The sequence below is a fragment of the Melanerpes formicivorus genome, unplaced genomic scaffold (assembly GCF_026170545.1).
Source record: "Melanerpes formicivorus ecotype bairdi unplaced genomic scaffold, bMelFor1.0.p_v2 SCAF_19, whole genome shotgun sequence".
In the NCBI taxonomy this organism is placed as follows: Eukaryota; Metazoa; Chordata; class Aves; order Piciformes; family Picidae; genus Melanerpes; species Melanerpes formicivorus.
The window spans coordinates 2578384-2591779 of NW_027142371.1; the positions used below are offsets into that span (position 1 = coordinate 2578384).

Below are 13396 nucleotides of genomic sequence, written 5' to 3' on the forward strand. Positions count from 1 at the left end.
TCTCCTGAACAATTGGACTTAAGCCTAAACTGTTAGTTGGCTCCCCATTTATCTTGACTTGTTTGCTCATGCCCTGTACCAATTTCAAGCAAACACACTGATGAATTTGGGCCTCATTTATCTCCAGATATTGCCAGGAGCATGAACATATGAAGAGGCCTCACTGCCCTCAAGCCTTGCCTGAAACCTCCACCCACAGCTGCTGCCCATGGCCCAGGAATGCAATTTAAGCTCAGTCCCATGGTAGAGAGACCTTGCATAAGCTGGAGATGTTGGTGCCTCCAGCCTTGGCTGCTGGGTGGACCACAGCCATGTGCTGTAGGTAGTTCATCCCTGATCTTCTCTTTGCCCCTTTTGTATCAGACTGGACCCTGGATCTGGCTCACTGCTCCATGTGTCTGGGGTTTTCAGTAGGTCCCACTGTCAGCATCTATCACTACCTCTCCTGGAGTCATAATTCCCTAAGGAACCTATTGTCATTTGCTGCTCCCTGAAAAAAACCACAACAAACATAAACTTTAAGTGAACAGTTGCTGGGGTAGAAAAACATCAACAAAATACAATGGAACAGGAGAAAGCTTGATGGATGGATTGAATCTCCACCACTGCTTCAGCACCTCTGCTACTTGTACTTCTCTGTCTGCTTGATGTGTGTACTGGAAGCTCAGGAAAGCATTACCAGGAACACTCAGTTAACATTTACAAAGAGGTAATGTGCTAAGTTCTTATGAAACTTTTTACTCTAAATTTACAGGCCTTATATGCAGTATTATTTTGGAGACAGCATATTGTATTCATTAGATATTTCAAACAGTATAAACAAGGCAGTAGAAGTACTCAAATTGCTGCAAGCCAGATGGAGATCTTATCATCCTACCTCCCACAATATGGAATTAACCTCTCTTTGAAAGCCCCAAGTTATTCTGCTTCCAGCACAGCAGAAGAGTGGATCTCCTGGGTCAGTGCTGACCCATGCCATTCAGAGCAGATACTTGCCTGTCCCCTCTCTGCTAAGGAGGAACACGAAGTGCAGCCTCCTGCCTGAGCCCTGGTTACAGCAGTGCACAGTAGTGGAAGGTGAATGTAGGCTTAAGCAAAAACAAAGTAAAAATTAGATCATGAGAAGCCCACATTTTTGCAGCATAAGGGAACATTTTAGTCTAATTATCTTCTTGAGCACAGAAAGAAAAGGAAACATTTTACCAGAGTCAGTTTTTAAAAGAATTATCCTAGGTAAATTGATCCACAGAGAATTGCTCCCAAAACTATAAATCAAATTGATTTACTTGCTTTACACTTCTAAAGGGTGACCAGTGAGTTGTTGGAAGGTTGCAGGGAGCCCTCAGCCTCACTGGCTTAGGACGTGGCTTATTCCTGCCTCTAATATGTGTTAACAAGATGCAAACGATCTCTGCATCACAGCAAACTGAAAGAATTGTATTCTTGAGTCCCCACCAAAAAACCAGAGGAGAACAGACTGTCTGTGATTTCCTAGCAATACCTGACTGGGTCCGAGTTTCTTACATTCCACTGCATTTGCTAGGAAAGTGCATTTCTTGTTTAACTTGGAGTGGATCTTTACAGCTTGCATTCAGTAAATGCAGTACAAGTTGTCTGTCTCCATTGGTACTTCCCAGCTTTTCAGCATGAAACATTCTGCCCTTTCATTAGTTTGTAAAACCACTTTTAAGCCCAATGACTACTAATGATGGGAAAACAGCAAAACGTTCTTATGCATCTGTTGCATTCTCTGCTTGCTTTCAAATGCTTAACATTTTGGAGCAATTTTTACAACCTCCCCTGAAGTTTTCTAACCGAAGTTCAGAGGCAGCCGGCTTGACTCATCTGAGCAGAGCAATCAGTCTGGCAGAGTTGACTCGTGGTCATTCCACCTGACAGCCTCCCCTTTTGTGGCAGTGTAACTCTTGACTGTGAAAATGTTGTACTGAGCAAAACCTTAGTTCCGCTCGTAAATCAGCCCGACGAAAGGTCTGAAAGCCTGGTTCTGTGGTGTAGTTAAATTACATCCAAAGTACAGCTGAATTTGTCCCTAGATTTCCATCAAGTACAATGAGACTCAAAGAAAAGCTTGCTGAAGACGGAGCACAGGTTAGAAAGCCAGACGAGGTTTCTTGAACCAAAGAAGATGGATTTTAGGCAAACATTCTCCAAGTTTAAAGTAATGAACTGAAGCATTTGTCTTTGATTATCCATTTTAATGTACATAGTAATGAAACTTCATTCCCATGGGGACAGGCACATTAAATGAAGTTCCAGAGTGCCTGCATTCTGATTATGAATCAAACTCCTCCTTGCAGCCAAAATCTGACGTGAAGTTGGAGGAAGGGTGGCTTTGGATTCACGTGTGAATGAACTTCCCAAATACTTGCCAATTCCACAAGATAAATTAAATGGAAGATTTCTGGAAGGCTTTGCCAGCCACTGCACCAGCAGTGCTGTTGAGCTGCTGTCACAGCAACAGCTGAACAACTTTGATGCTCTGGCATCAACAGCTAACCAGTGCCTAATTTGGAGGCCACCCAAAATCCAGCTTTCTTTGGCTTACTGCAGCATCAACTACCTGGAGGCAGATGCAACATTATATGGGTCAGAGGCAACCGCAGTGATGTCCCTGACTTAGTTTTGCCTCATGCCCACTGCTGCTCTAGTCACAAACAGGGCAAAAAGCTGTCATTTGTTAGTAGGTTTGCCAGCCTATGGAATTCCTAAGTCTTCCCTGAGGAGGAAGCTGCTATCTGCTTAATCTGAAATGTTAGAAAAGGGTGGGGGGAGGAAGAGCTAATGAGAAAACAACCTTACAAACACCTTCCATGTCCTTTCACAGCCACAGGAGTGGACTGTGTGCCTTCCTTTTGGGAAAACAGCTACAGCCTATTTTCAAAAGGAATGGGGGGTGGTGGGGGGTGGTGGTGTGTGTTTTTTTGTTTGGTTGGGTTTATTTTTAATTAAGAATTAAGACAAGCTTTCTTAATCTGACTTGCAATGCCCATATTGATTAGAACTGAAAGCCATCCCTTTCCCAGCTCTGCCTGGCTGTAAAGACCTCACACTTAGGCACCTCCTCTCCCAGGGCTTCAGTGTCCAAATGCTTCCCAGTAATTTTTTTATTACTGGTAATTGAAATAACATCAAATCTTAACGTGAAAACATTGCTCTAGCTCTGCCTCAGGGCCAGTTTTCCAATCTCTCCTGCAGACCATCATTCCTCCCACCCAGCAGAGCCACAGCCGCTTCCCATCCTCAGGAACAGGGCTCCCAACGCCATGTGCTGAGGTGAGTCAGCAGGAAGCGTCCATCCACACATCATGCTCCGTCCCGAGCCGAGAAAGCCACACAGCACAAGAATTTTTGCTCTCCCAAGATGGTATTGAAAGAGCTCTTAAAAAAAAAATAAATCACAGAGAAAAACAAACAAACAAGCAAACAAAAGATAGCTCAAAATGGTCCCAAAAGTTCTTTTTCCATTTCAAGACCTTTTAATGCAAACTAATTGTTGTGCAGTTGTGCTGACAGGTGAAATTGGTTCCATTCCTACTGTGAGAGATGGCTGAGTGCAGTCAGCAAATCGGGGGGGTGGTGTGGTGTGGTGGTGTGTGTCATTGATTGTGTGATTTCGTTGTCTTTGTAGTAGAAATAATTTCGCTGCTAAAGTGTGAGGTAACAGGAAGGATGGAGCAGAGGGAATCTTCTTATTTCTACAGGAGAAATTCCAAGCAAAATAGTGGGAGGGTATTAAAGAAAAAAAAAAGAAGGAGGAAAAGGGGAAAAAAAGGGTAGTAAAAAATTCTGCTTTTTCTCATTTCAAGCCAGTAGTGGAAATTGATTAATGAAGCCCGTCTGTAGCTGGTACAAAGGGCCCAAATCTTCAGCCAATATAAAATAGCAGCCTTCTACCTTTAAAAACCAGAAAGAGGAAGGGGACATAAAGCTGAAAAACAAAGAGGCATATTTGATCATTTAGTGATGAAGAGATCAGGCACTCCTCAGTCGCAGGGGTTTATTTGTGTGCATTGTGTCAGTGATTGCAAACCATATGTTTTAAGAGCAGCTTCAATAGTATCAGTAGCTACAGTCCTCCTCTCAGATTACTTTTTACTGCCTGCCTAATTTTGAGCTTTAATAGCTAACATGCACTTTGTTTATCAGTTACAAATGTTCTGAATTTTGATGAGGCAGGCTAAACAACACATATTGATTTGTCATCAGTCCCAGAGACCCAACCAGCAGTCTGCTTAACGTTGTGGCCTGCGACTTTGCAAACAAGCAGTTCTGAGGCAGAAGCGCAGTCTTGACATTGATGGCTCTGGTTTTGAATGCTGAACACGAGATGTTAGCACTGGGATCCTGACATAGCTCTTGTCATCCCTGGAAGAATCCATCCTACAAGGTGCTGAGCCTTCTGGCATCAAAAGTGCAACTGATTATAGCACCATTAAGTCCCCCTGGATGGCACTCCAGCTAAGTAGGCAGTCCCGTACTGAGTGCTGTATTGCACTGAGCTCAGACTGCTGCTTCAAGGTGTATTTAAAGCCTTTCTAGGATCAGACCCTCAGTGCCTTGCAGGACTGAGTACTTATACATGAAGTAGCTCTTTTGAAGTAATTCTGTTTCAAGCATCACAGGATGTTGGGGGTGGGAAGGGATCTCCAAAGATCATCAAAATAGTCTCTAGCTTGTGTTACCCTCTAATGACTTGAGGACAGAGCACCTCTCCTCTGTTTTTAAAGCACTAAATCAATTAATGATGTTATACTAATAACAGCAGCAGTAGTTATGGGCATTCACAAGAAAGGAAGCAACCATTAGCCTTGAGAATGTAGTTTCAGTGGAGTCTACAAAATAATGTGTCAGGAAATATTAGGGGTGCCAGCTTTCACAGTTTTGTTGAAAGTCTTCTCAAATGTGAGAAGGTTTCTGGTTCTGGTGTTCTGGGTCTGTTGGATGTTTGGGGTTCCCCCTCCCCCCAAAGCTTGAGATCTGGCATCATGTGAAAACATGAAAATGTGAGATTCTGGGGTTTAATTTTAGAAGACCAGTTAGTTACTCAGTGTTGTGGCTGCACAGAGAAATTGAAAACATGAACCCAAAGGCCAAAGACCAATTAGTAAGAGCCCCAAATGCATTGCTCTTAAAATCTTACACTTTGCAAAGCGATTTTGTGACACTCAGGGTCTAACTTGGAGTCTTTCTATGCTGGGGGTTAACCATATTCAGAACCCAAATAAATCCTCCATATCCTTTTACAGGGCTTCTCACCTTGGTGTGTACCAGAGGTTGGCATCACATCTTATGTGTCAGAGAGGACTGTAAAGTTAAATACTGACCATTTTCTTGGTTTTGAAAATGGAACAGTTGTTTGTCCTGGTGCAGCTCTCTTCATTTTGATGGTGAGGTGCACATCAGGCATGGGAAATGTTTCCTCAAGGAAATATCCTTTCCCAGTAACAAAACTTTGGATCTAGCTCCCTGCCCTCTCAGAGGAGAGGCTGAGATGCAGCTGCAGGCTCTCCCACACTGTGGGTAAGCTCTCTGAATTCCAGGCTTTGGCTGAAGGCAGCTCCCCATGTGCCCTAAGGCTAGGGTATGGGCTGGCTGCTCAGGTGCCCCAGGCTGCCAAGGAAGGGCACCCTTAGCTCCTCAGTCAGTTCAGGAGCTGTCATCTGGGCAGGTGAGTGGGAGCATTTTCATGTGGTGGGTATGTGGAGCTTTCTGCTCTTTCCCTTGATTTTTCAAGTTTATAGGAATAAGGACAGAGTAACAAGCCAGGCAAATGCCCTCCTAAACCTGGCTTGGTCTTCAACAGAAAGCAATTCCATCACTCTGAGAAATCCCCAGGCTCACAATGACCCAGCCTGATGAAAGGCAGACTTCCCCTGAGCCAACTATCAGGACTTGCTCTCCTGCCTTTCAGCCTGGTACCGTTGGTTCTTGTGCACCCCAAGCAACAGCCTTATCCACGGGGCAGAAACCATTTTGCTCCCTCGCCCCTTTTAAACTCATTTTAAGGTCTGCAGATGTTTTCCTGGATGCCAACAATGACAAAAATACTTAAAATTCCTAACTGAAAAATATGCTTTATCTCCTGCTTTGCATGATTTTCCCACTGTGGCCTTATCTGCTTTTCCAAATATTGCATACAATGTTTTTTAGCAAATAGAAAGGATATTAGGGCAGACAAATGGTGTTTACCCAGCAGCTCAAGAAAGGTGTTTCTGGCAACCAATTCACAAGTTGCAAAAAATTACTTATACTGAAAGGGACAAGGAGTGTCTTTTTGTGTGCAGGGCGCTGTACAAACAATGAGGTCCTGGTCTCTGACTGGCTCTCTGTGGCATTACCACAAACAATACTAATTCTTAAATACCTGCCTGCCTTTAAGCACTTAAGTAAATAATTGTGTTGATTGTTGTAGGACTGTTCACATGCATAAAACTAAGCATATATTCAAATATGTTGTGAAATCAGGGGCTGAGGGAATTTTGCACGCAAGGCATTTCTAACTGATTACTGTATATGAACTTACTTGTTAAGACCAGCTTCAAAAGAAGCTAATGCGGCAATGAGGTTTTGGGGCAGGGCAGGGGGGGAGGAAAAAGGGAAAGATTTTTTTTTCTTCCAAGGCGGATGTAAAGGTTTTCTTGGACTTCAGAGACTCCTCACCGGGAGCACGATTACAGGCAAGAAAGGCAGCAAGGAAGTCCCCCCAAACCAGCGATCTCTCCAAGTTTAATGTGAGAGCGGTGTAAACTCAGACCTGCAGATACCCCATGGGGAAATCAGGGGGTTAGTGCTGGGAACTGATGGGGAATAACAACCAAAAGAGCTTTGGTTTTTCTAGGCCGACGGGAGGTAGCTCATGCTAGGAAGGCTGCCAGCTCTGAACCGATGCTGGGAGCTTTGTCTCTTTTGGATTGTAGGAACACACTTTGCAGTTGAAGTGATCTGAGAGATCTTGATAGTAAAAACAGCTGTCTCGTTGCAATGATGTTTTTTGTTCCATTGTCAAAATTTTGAGTTAAATCCATGAGTGGGCTGCAGCTTGTTCAAACCCTGAACTCAAAACCCTTTGTGCTCCTTTGGCTTTTCCACTGCGGTTCATGGGATATCTCCTTCCTGAGGAAAGGGCTAGGTGTAATAAAAGCCGTTGGGGCGAGGACTTGCAGGTCTCCGCTGATGCCTCCCCAATGCTGGAGAGACAGAACTGGAGAGCCGCAGCCTGCCTCGGAGTGGTGAGAAGAAGGGAATAAGGAGGAAGAGCAGGGTATGGAAATGAAACGCCCCAATGCTGCTGTGGCCAGGCTGCATCCCCAGCAAGCAGGTATGTGGGTGGGAAGGGGCAGGTGTGTGGTACTTGTGCTGTGGGGATGAGGCTGACACAGGCAATGTGAAGCTGTGTGCATGGTGCACAGCACGAGAGGTGCATGCAGTGGGAGGCCCCTACTTCCCTAGCACAAGCCCTTCAAAGGTGCCTGTTGCACCTCTCTTGGATGCGTGGAGAACATAAAGTCCCTTGTAAAGACACCAGAGAGGAGCAGAAGTGCCTCTCAAGGTGCACATGCCAGAGGCTGCCTCTGATTTTGTGCTGACATGGGAGAGGGGGAAACCACAAATCCATCGTGATTCCCTTGAGATCACAGCTAGAGGTAGGATCAGAGCTAGAAGCAAGATCAGCTGAGGGGCTTTCACGCTCTGGGGAGGCAGGAGCTGTGTGGTGCTCCACGTTTGTGAGTGCACAGCGATGGCTTGCATGAGCAAAGCTGTTTCGGCAGGACCTAGTGGCACATTGGGTGTAAGAAAGACTGCTGTCCACAAAAGTCTTGCTTTTCAAGTTGGTGTTGGAAAATTGTGACTAGAGATCAGTGACACAAGGGCTGCTGTGAGAACAGTTACGCTCAGGGAAGAAGCCGCAGAGAAGGTGGCGTTCAGGCAGTATTCAAACGTCCAAGTTTTACACCGAGAATCTTCTTTAAGAACTTGCAGCCGAACGTGTCTGCTAGCAGCGGCAAAGACACAGCCGTGGCTAGGAAAGCAGAATGCTCGTCAGGAGCTACCTGCGATCAGTGCGAGCACCGACTGCCTGTCGTTAGGGACAGCGGGGCAGGCGGCCGGGCCGGGTCTCCTCCCGCCGAGACCCGGCGGCGGCGGGTGACAGGGCAGGTCGGTGACAATAGCAGCGGTGCTGCCCGCGCGTATCCCGCTCCGGCCGGGCTCCGCGGCGTGCGGGAGCTCCTCCTCCGCCCCGGCCCCGCAGGCAGCACAGCCGTGCGGGTGCTGGGACCCCTCCAAGGGCCGGGACCTTTCCGAGGGTTGCCGCTGCCACACGCCACGGCCTCAAGCGTGCGGTAGGTGCGGGGCGGGCCGGCCTGCCCCCGACGGCGGCTAGCGCAGGGACAGGCCCGGCGTGCTGCTAGGGGCCGGAGGTGCTGGTGACAGGCTGCTAGGGAGGGGGGCGGAGGGGCCGGCTGTTCCGGCCCGGCTACCGGAGAAGCAACAGGTCAGATGAACCGATTAAAAATCGCCGCGCCATCCGTCGTGCTGGTGTGTGCCGGCGAAACCCACCGCGCTGTTCCGCACCCCCGCGGGAGGCGCGGCGGGGAGGGGGTGGGTGCGCTTGGGGCGCAGCGCGGGGTGCGGAGCCGCCGCCCCGCTCCGCTCCGTTCCGCGGGCATGCGCGCCTGCTTCGCACATGCTCACTGCGCCCGCAGCGGGCGCGCACACTCCGCAGCGCTGCGACTCCGCGCTGCGCCTTCGGTGAGTAGGGGCTTGGGGGGTACGGCCGCGGAGCGGCTTCTCCCTGCGCCCGCGGAAGCGACCGGCGGCAGCGGGGTCCCGAGCGGGGCTTTGCCTGCCCGCGGCTGGCCCGAAGTGTGAAACTGCTTCCGCGTGTGGTGCGCGGAGCGGTGCGGGGGCGCGGAGCGGAGCGCTGCCGCGAAACAGTCGGGGACTGGCGGCGCCGGGGGAGCGCCGCGATCTCCTTCCGCGGGTGCGGAGCAGCCCGAGGCGCGGTGCTTTCCGCGGCGTTGGGGTCTTGCCTGCGGCGTTGCGATGGAGCATTAGCCGCGGTAGTTAATTGACGCGCGGCGCAGCGTTTGGTTTTATCTGCAAGCTAGCTGCGCTCCGGAATTGTTTTTAAAACTGAAGCGTGCTTTTAAATAAAACGACCGAAGGCTGTTTTCTGCGGCTGCACGTGTGAGGCAAACTTGTGCAGTGATTTATGCACTTTCAGTAAACTTCTCTTTTTTTATTTTGAGCGTTAAATTGAGTCCCGCGAACGGCCTCCGAAGGAAATTATTTGTGGTACACAACCGCTCTTTTCCAGACATTTCAAATAACGATCTATTTCCATTGTATCAAATCGTGATTGTTAAAATACATACGGCTAACCAATAAAGACTTTATTAGTCTGCATCAAATCTACGAACAGAAATTTTGTTCAGCGTGGTGTCAAATTCGCCCATCCCTTAGCGCAGTTACAGGCAGGGGCAAGAAGGGTTTAAAGTTTGATCCTTCTTGTGAACTGTACTGAGAATTCCTTCTCTCTGCAGTGCCATCTGTAGAAGAATTTCCCCCTCAGTATCTTGAGGAAGGTTGTCTAACATCTTTCTGCCTGTCCGCTTCTCTGTGCGTTGGGGCAGCTAGGTCCCCCGAAGATGGCATGGATTTAACTTAGTTGTACTGTGCCTAATGGTCCCTGATCGCTTCAAACACCAAGCGTTACGTTGTTTTGTCTTACTCGTTGCTACGTTCGGGATAAATTCTCGCTCATCCTTTTTGCCACCAATAAACCGTTTATATTCTTCAACAAAGCTGATGCTGTTTTCTTGCTGCTTTGAAACTGAAGGCATCGTGTGGCCTCTGATGTTGCACATGCAGGTAGGAAAGGCTTGCAGTACAAATGCCCTGAGAACAATCAGTGCTTGCAGCTTTGGAAACGTTCCAGAAGCTTTTTCAGCACGTTTTGAAAATTCCCTTGAAATGGCACAGCAGCTGATAATTTGATTTAATTATTCTAATTTATATCTCTCAATAATAATTTGAAAAAACAACTCTTAATGTGTGATGCAAAATTAAATTGTGAAGTCATCGAGTGGAGTTATCCATGCAGTCCTTATGCCTCTTGGACTCCCCCAGCAACAGGTTAGAACATTTGATTAAATAATAACAAGTGGTGTACTCTTTTTGGGTTCAGGCTCATCGATTTGCTTTGCTTTGTTTTGTTTTGCTCACTCCCCTCAGCTCATTTTCTTCTAAGATACTACATAGAGACTTGATTCCCATGCCTCACTAATCTTACCACTGTTACTGGGTTGAAATGCTTGAAATGGGCTTCTGTTTCAAATATCTCCCAACCTTGGCAGTCTTAAATTTCATTAGAAAAGCTTCGTCAGGGAGAAATAAAAATGTTGTTGATAATCCCCCCCCCCACCCCCACCCCAACAATAAGTCCCATATCAAACTAGACAGCGTCTGCGGCTATACAAAGGAATTAAACTCAGGTGTCCAGACGAAGAACTTGACCTCAGAATATCACTTAAAGAATTTTCTGTGTTGCTGTGGTGGTGTGCTTAACTTGGTTGACAGGCTGGGTTTTGGGTTTGGTTTTATTTTTCTGAAAAATACAGTAATTTGCCTACTAACCCAGCAAAAAATGTGCTGCATGTTTAACCTCGGTGCTGTGAGGCATCGCGCTGAAGGCGGCGGGGCTGTATTTGTGTGTCCGTGTGTATGAGTGTGTGTGTGTGTGTATGTACACACTGCTGACAAAGAAAACAATTAGAGATGTTAGTAATTTTCTGCTGTCTTCCCAACTGTTATTTATGATGTGCAGCAGTAAAACAGCCCTTCTGAAATCAGCTATAATTCTCTTCAGAAAGATTTGTTTCTTCTGTGCCAGATTTTGCAGGAACCAGATGGTTTTAAGGTGTCTTCAACTGGAGAACAAGCAAGAACAGCGCCGAAGACTAATTATTCCTTGCAGTAAATTGCTTTTGCAATAAATTCACAGGTTGTTAGGCCTAATCTGTGGAAATGATTGTTAAGATTACTTGTGCAGTGAAAAATGCCTTTCTCTTCCCCCCCCCCCCCTTTTTTTTTTCCCTTTGTGTGTGAAAACTAGCAGGAGTTTTTAGAATGCTAAGAAAATATTTTGGAGTTATTTTTGCCTGCCTAGGGTAACTTTTATTAGGGACGAACTGTTAAACGAGGTTGTGAATTCAAATCCTTTTCTTAACCCGTGGAATGCTGCAGTTTTAATGGGAAGATTTAAAATCCATCCCGTTAAGTGGAGGGGTCATTTGGTAGAGGGAGCAGGCAAGTCTGGTGGTGCTGTTTGCAGTGTGCAGTTGCCGTATGCATGTGCACTGTTCAACAGCAATGCAATATAAACTTGATTAGTCCGTGGTGTGGTCTCCTGGACTAACAACCAGGCTCTTTTCATTACATTTCACATTGTACTACATGGGACAGAGGAATCGTTATCCCAAGAAGGAACCAAAAAAAAAAAAGGTAAAAATGTGTTCAGAGGTAGAAGGAGCAGCATAGGCAAAAGGGAAGCTGGTTAGATTGTAGATTGCATCCTCCTTCAGTACCTTAATTTAGTAAAAAGGACAAGATTTCTTAATATTTTCATTTTGAAGTAAATATGTAGATAAAATATAACTACTCAAACCTCTTGGCATAATACTCACTTTGATCTAAACAGGCAGAACTCAGCAAATCTCTTTTCCTCCCTTTCCTTCTGGAAACCCGGGAGCACCATCCTGGTTAGGACTGTTTCTTCCCCGGTCTCATCAGAAAACAATTGTTCATGGCAGTCTAATTCTTAAAACAATTGACCTTTATTTGCAGATCTTAACTCGAGTAATGATGTTTAACAAACACCTTGTTTTAATCAGGTGAGGATAAGCCACTCAATTAGGATGCAAATAATTGCTCATCTCGCTGGGGTCATTTGGGGCCTGGAGGTGTTGCCATTTGAAGGTGTTGCCATTTGCAGGTAGATTCGGTGCTACCCGAGTGTTGAAGCAGGAGGCAGGAGAAAGCGGGGATAAGGATTTAGGACTATGCAGTCATCTTGCAAAATATTGTTTGATCTCAGCATGCAAAACCTGATCCAGCTCTCTTCATCAGCAAGCTGTTCAGTTGCTCCTGATTTGCAGCTGCAAGAGGTGTGAGGGGAAAATTGGATCCAAATTAGTGGTCACTGTGAGATGGTTCCAGTGAGTGTGTCTCAGAGTATTTAAGTAAAAATAGTCAAACCTTTTTTCCACTTGGTCTTTCTACTTGGGCTTTAATTATGTATTGGAATTGTTTCAGAGGTGTACTGAATGAGATGGGAAAGATTACAGGGGCATAATCCTTCCCCTCTAAAATTATTTGTCTGCAGCTGCTTAAGTCCTGGCATTAGGAGTCCCATATAAACATGTTTATTTAGCAGCAGTGTTATCTGTTAGATTGTACATGGTTCATTAACATGGAGAGAATACTTTTTTGTTTAATAGTGTGTGGGAGCTGCCAGAGGTCAGAGGAGGTTGTTTGCCTGAAGTCGAGATCGCATCTTGGCTTTGCTCTCATTCTGTTGGTCACCTCTGCTGCGTCCGGGAAATTCTTCCTTAGTGGCATGTGAAGGTGTTTTCCCTCCTGTTTATGGCCAGGGGCTCTGGGGAAAGCCAGGAGTCTGCTGCAGAGCTGTGGTAAGGCTTTGGGGGGGGAATTCTGAGGAAGGTTTGTATTAATTTCTAAAGGATTGTTTTAGTTGGGGTTTGGTTAAAAAAGCAGCTTGGAAAGGGAGGAGAGCGGCAGGGGAGTGGGGAACCTGGGACGCCACTGTTGCAGTGCCCACAAAGTGCATGGCTGTGGAGTTTAGAGTCGGGGAGATGGGGGTCTGTGGATTGGGAAGTTCAGAGTGGTTTGTGTGCTGGTGAAGTACTTGTTGTTGGGATGGCTGGATAATAGTTGGACTGTACTGGAAACATCTGTACCTGGTGGTGATGCTGAGCTGAGACTCAAGAGGGGAAGTGGTACTTCCATCTGCAGTGGACAGAATGGGAACAGGCCCTTTGGGCTGGAGAAAGCTTGCAGGGTGCTCTCTGCTTTTTCTCATGTTGATTAGCAACACTCTTGGATGTATGAAACTGCATCAGCCACGCTGGAAACACCTTGGAGAGGAACAGTCACGGCCTGGGGTTGAAAAAGGTTGTTTGACATGGTTTGCTGTGCTTTGTGTATCCACACACTGCACCGAGGGGCAGACACATGCTCAGATGCACCAATTGCAGGGCTTTTTTATTTCAGCTTCTTGAAAACATTTCTTGATGTTTCCAACAAGTTGGTGAATTTCTGCAGCCCAGTTTAGGCTGGTTGGGTTGTTTTTTGG

The 13396-nt window shown here is 46.5% G+C and overlaps 1 protein-coding gene across 4 annotated transcripts in view; it reads left to right on the plus strand.

Annotated features, from left to right (window-relative positions):
* Positions 1-13396, plus strand: part of EYA2 (EYA transcriptional coactivator and phosphatase 2) — a 120344-nt gene that overhangs the window by 12788 nt on the left and 94160 nt on the right. The window contains exon 1 of one of the 4 annotated variants that reach the window (XM_068149814.1): positions 8287-8363. The exons of 1 other annotated variant lie outside the window; for it this stretch is intronic. The gene's annotated coding sequence lies outside the window, so the exon portion shown is untranslated. Of the gene's footprint in view, positions 1-8286; positions 8364-8462; positions 8516-8744; positions 8773-13396 lie in introns of those variants that run through there. 2 more of the 4 variants (XM_068149816.1, XM_068149811.1) reach the window with 2 other exon arrangements.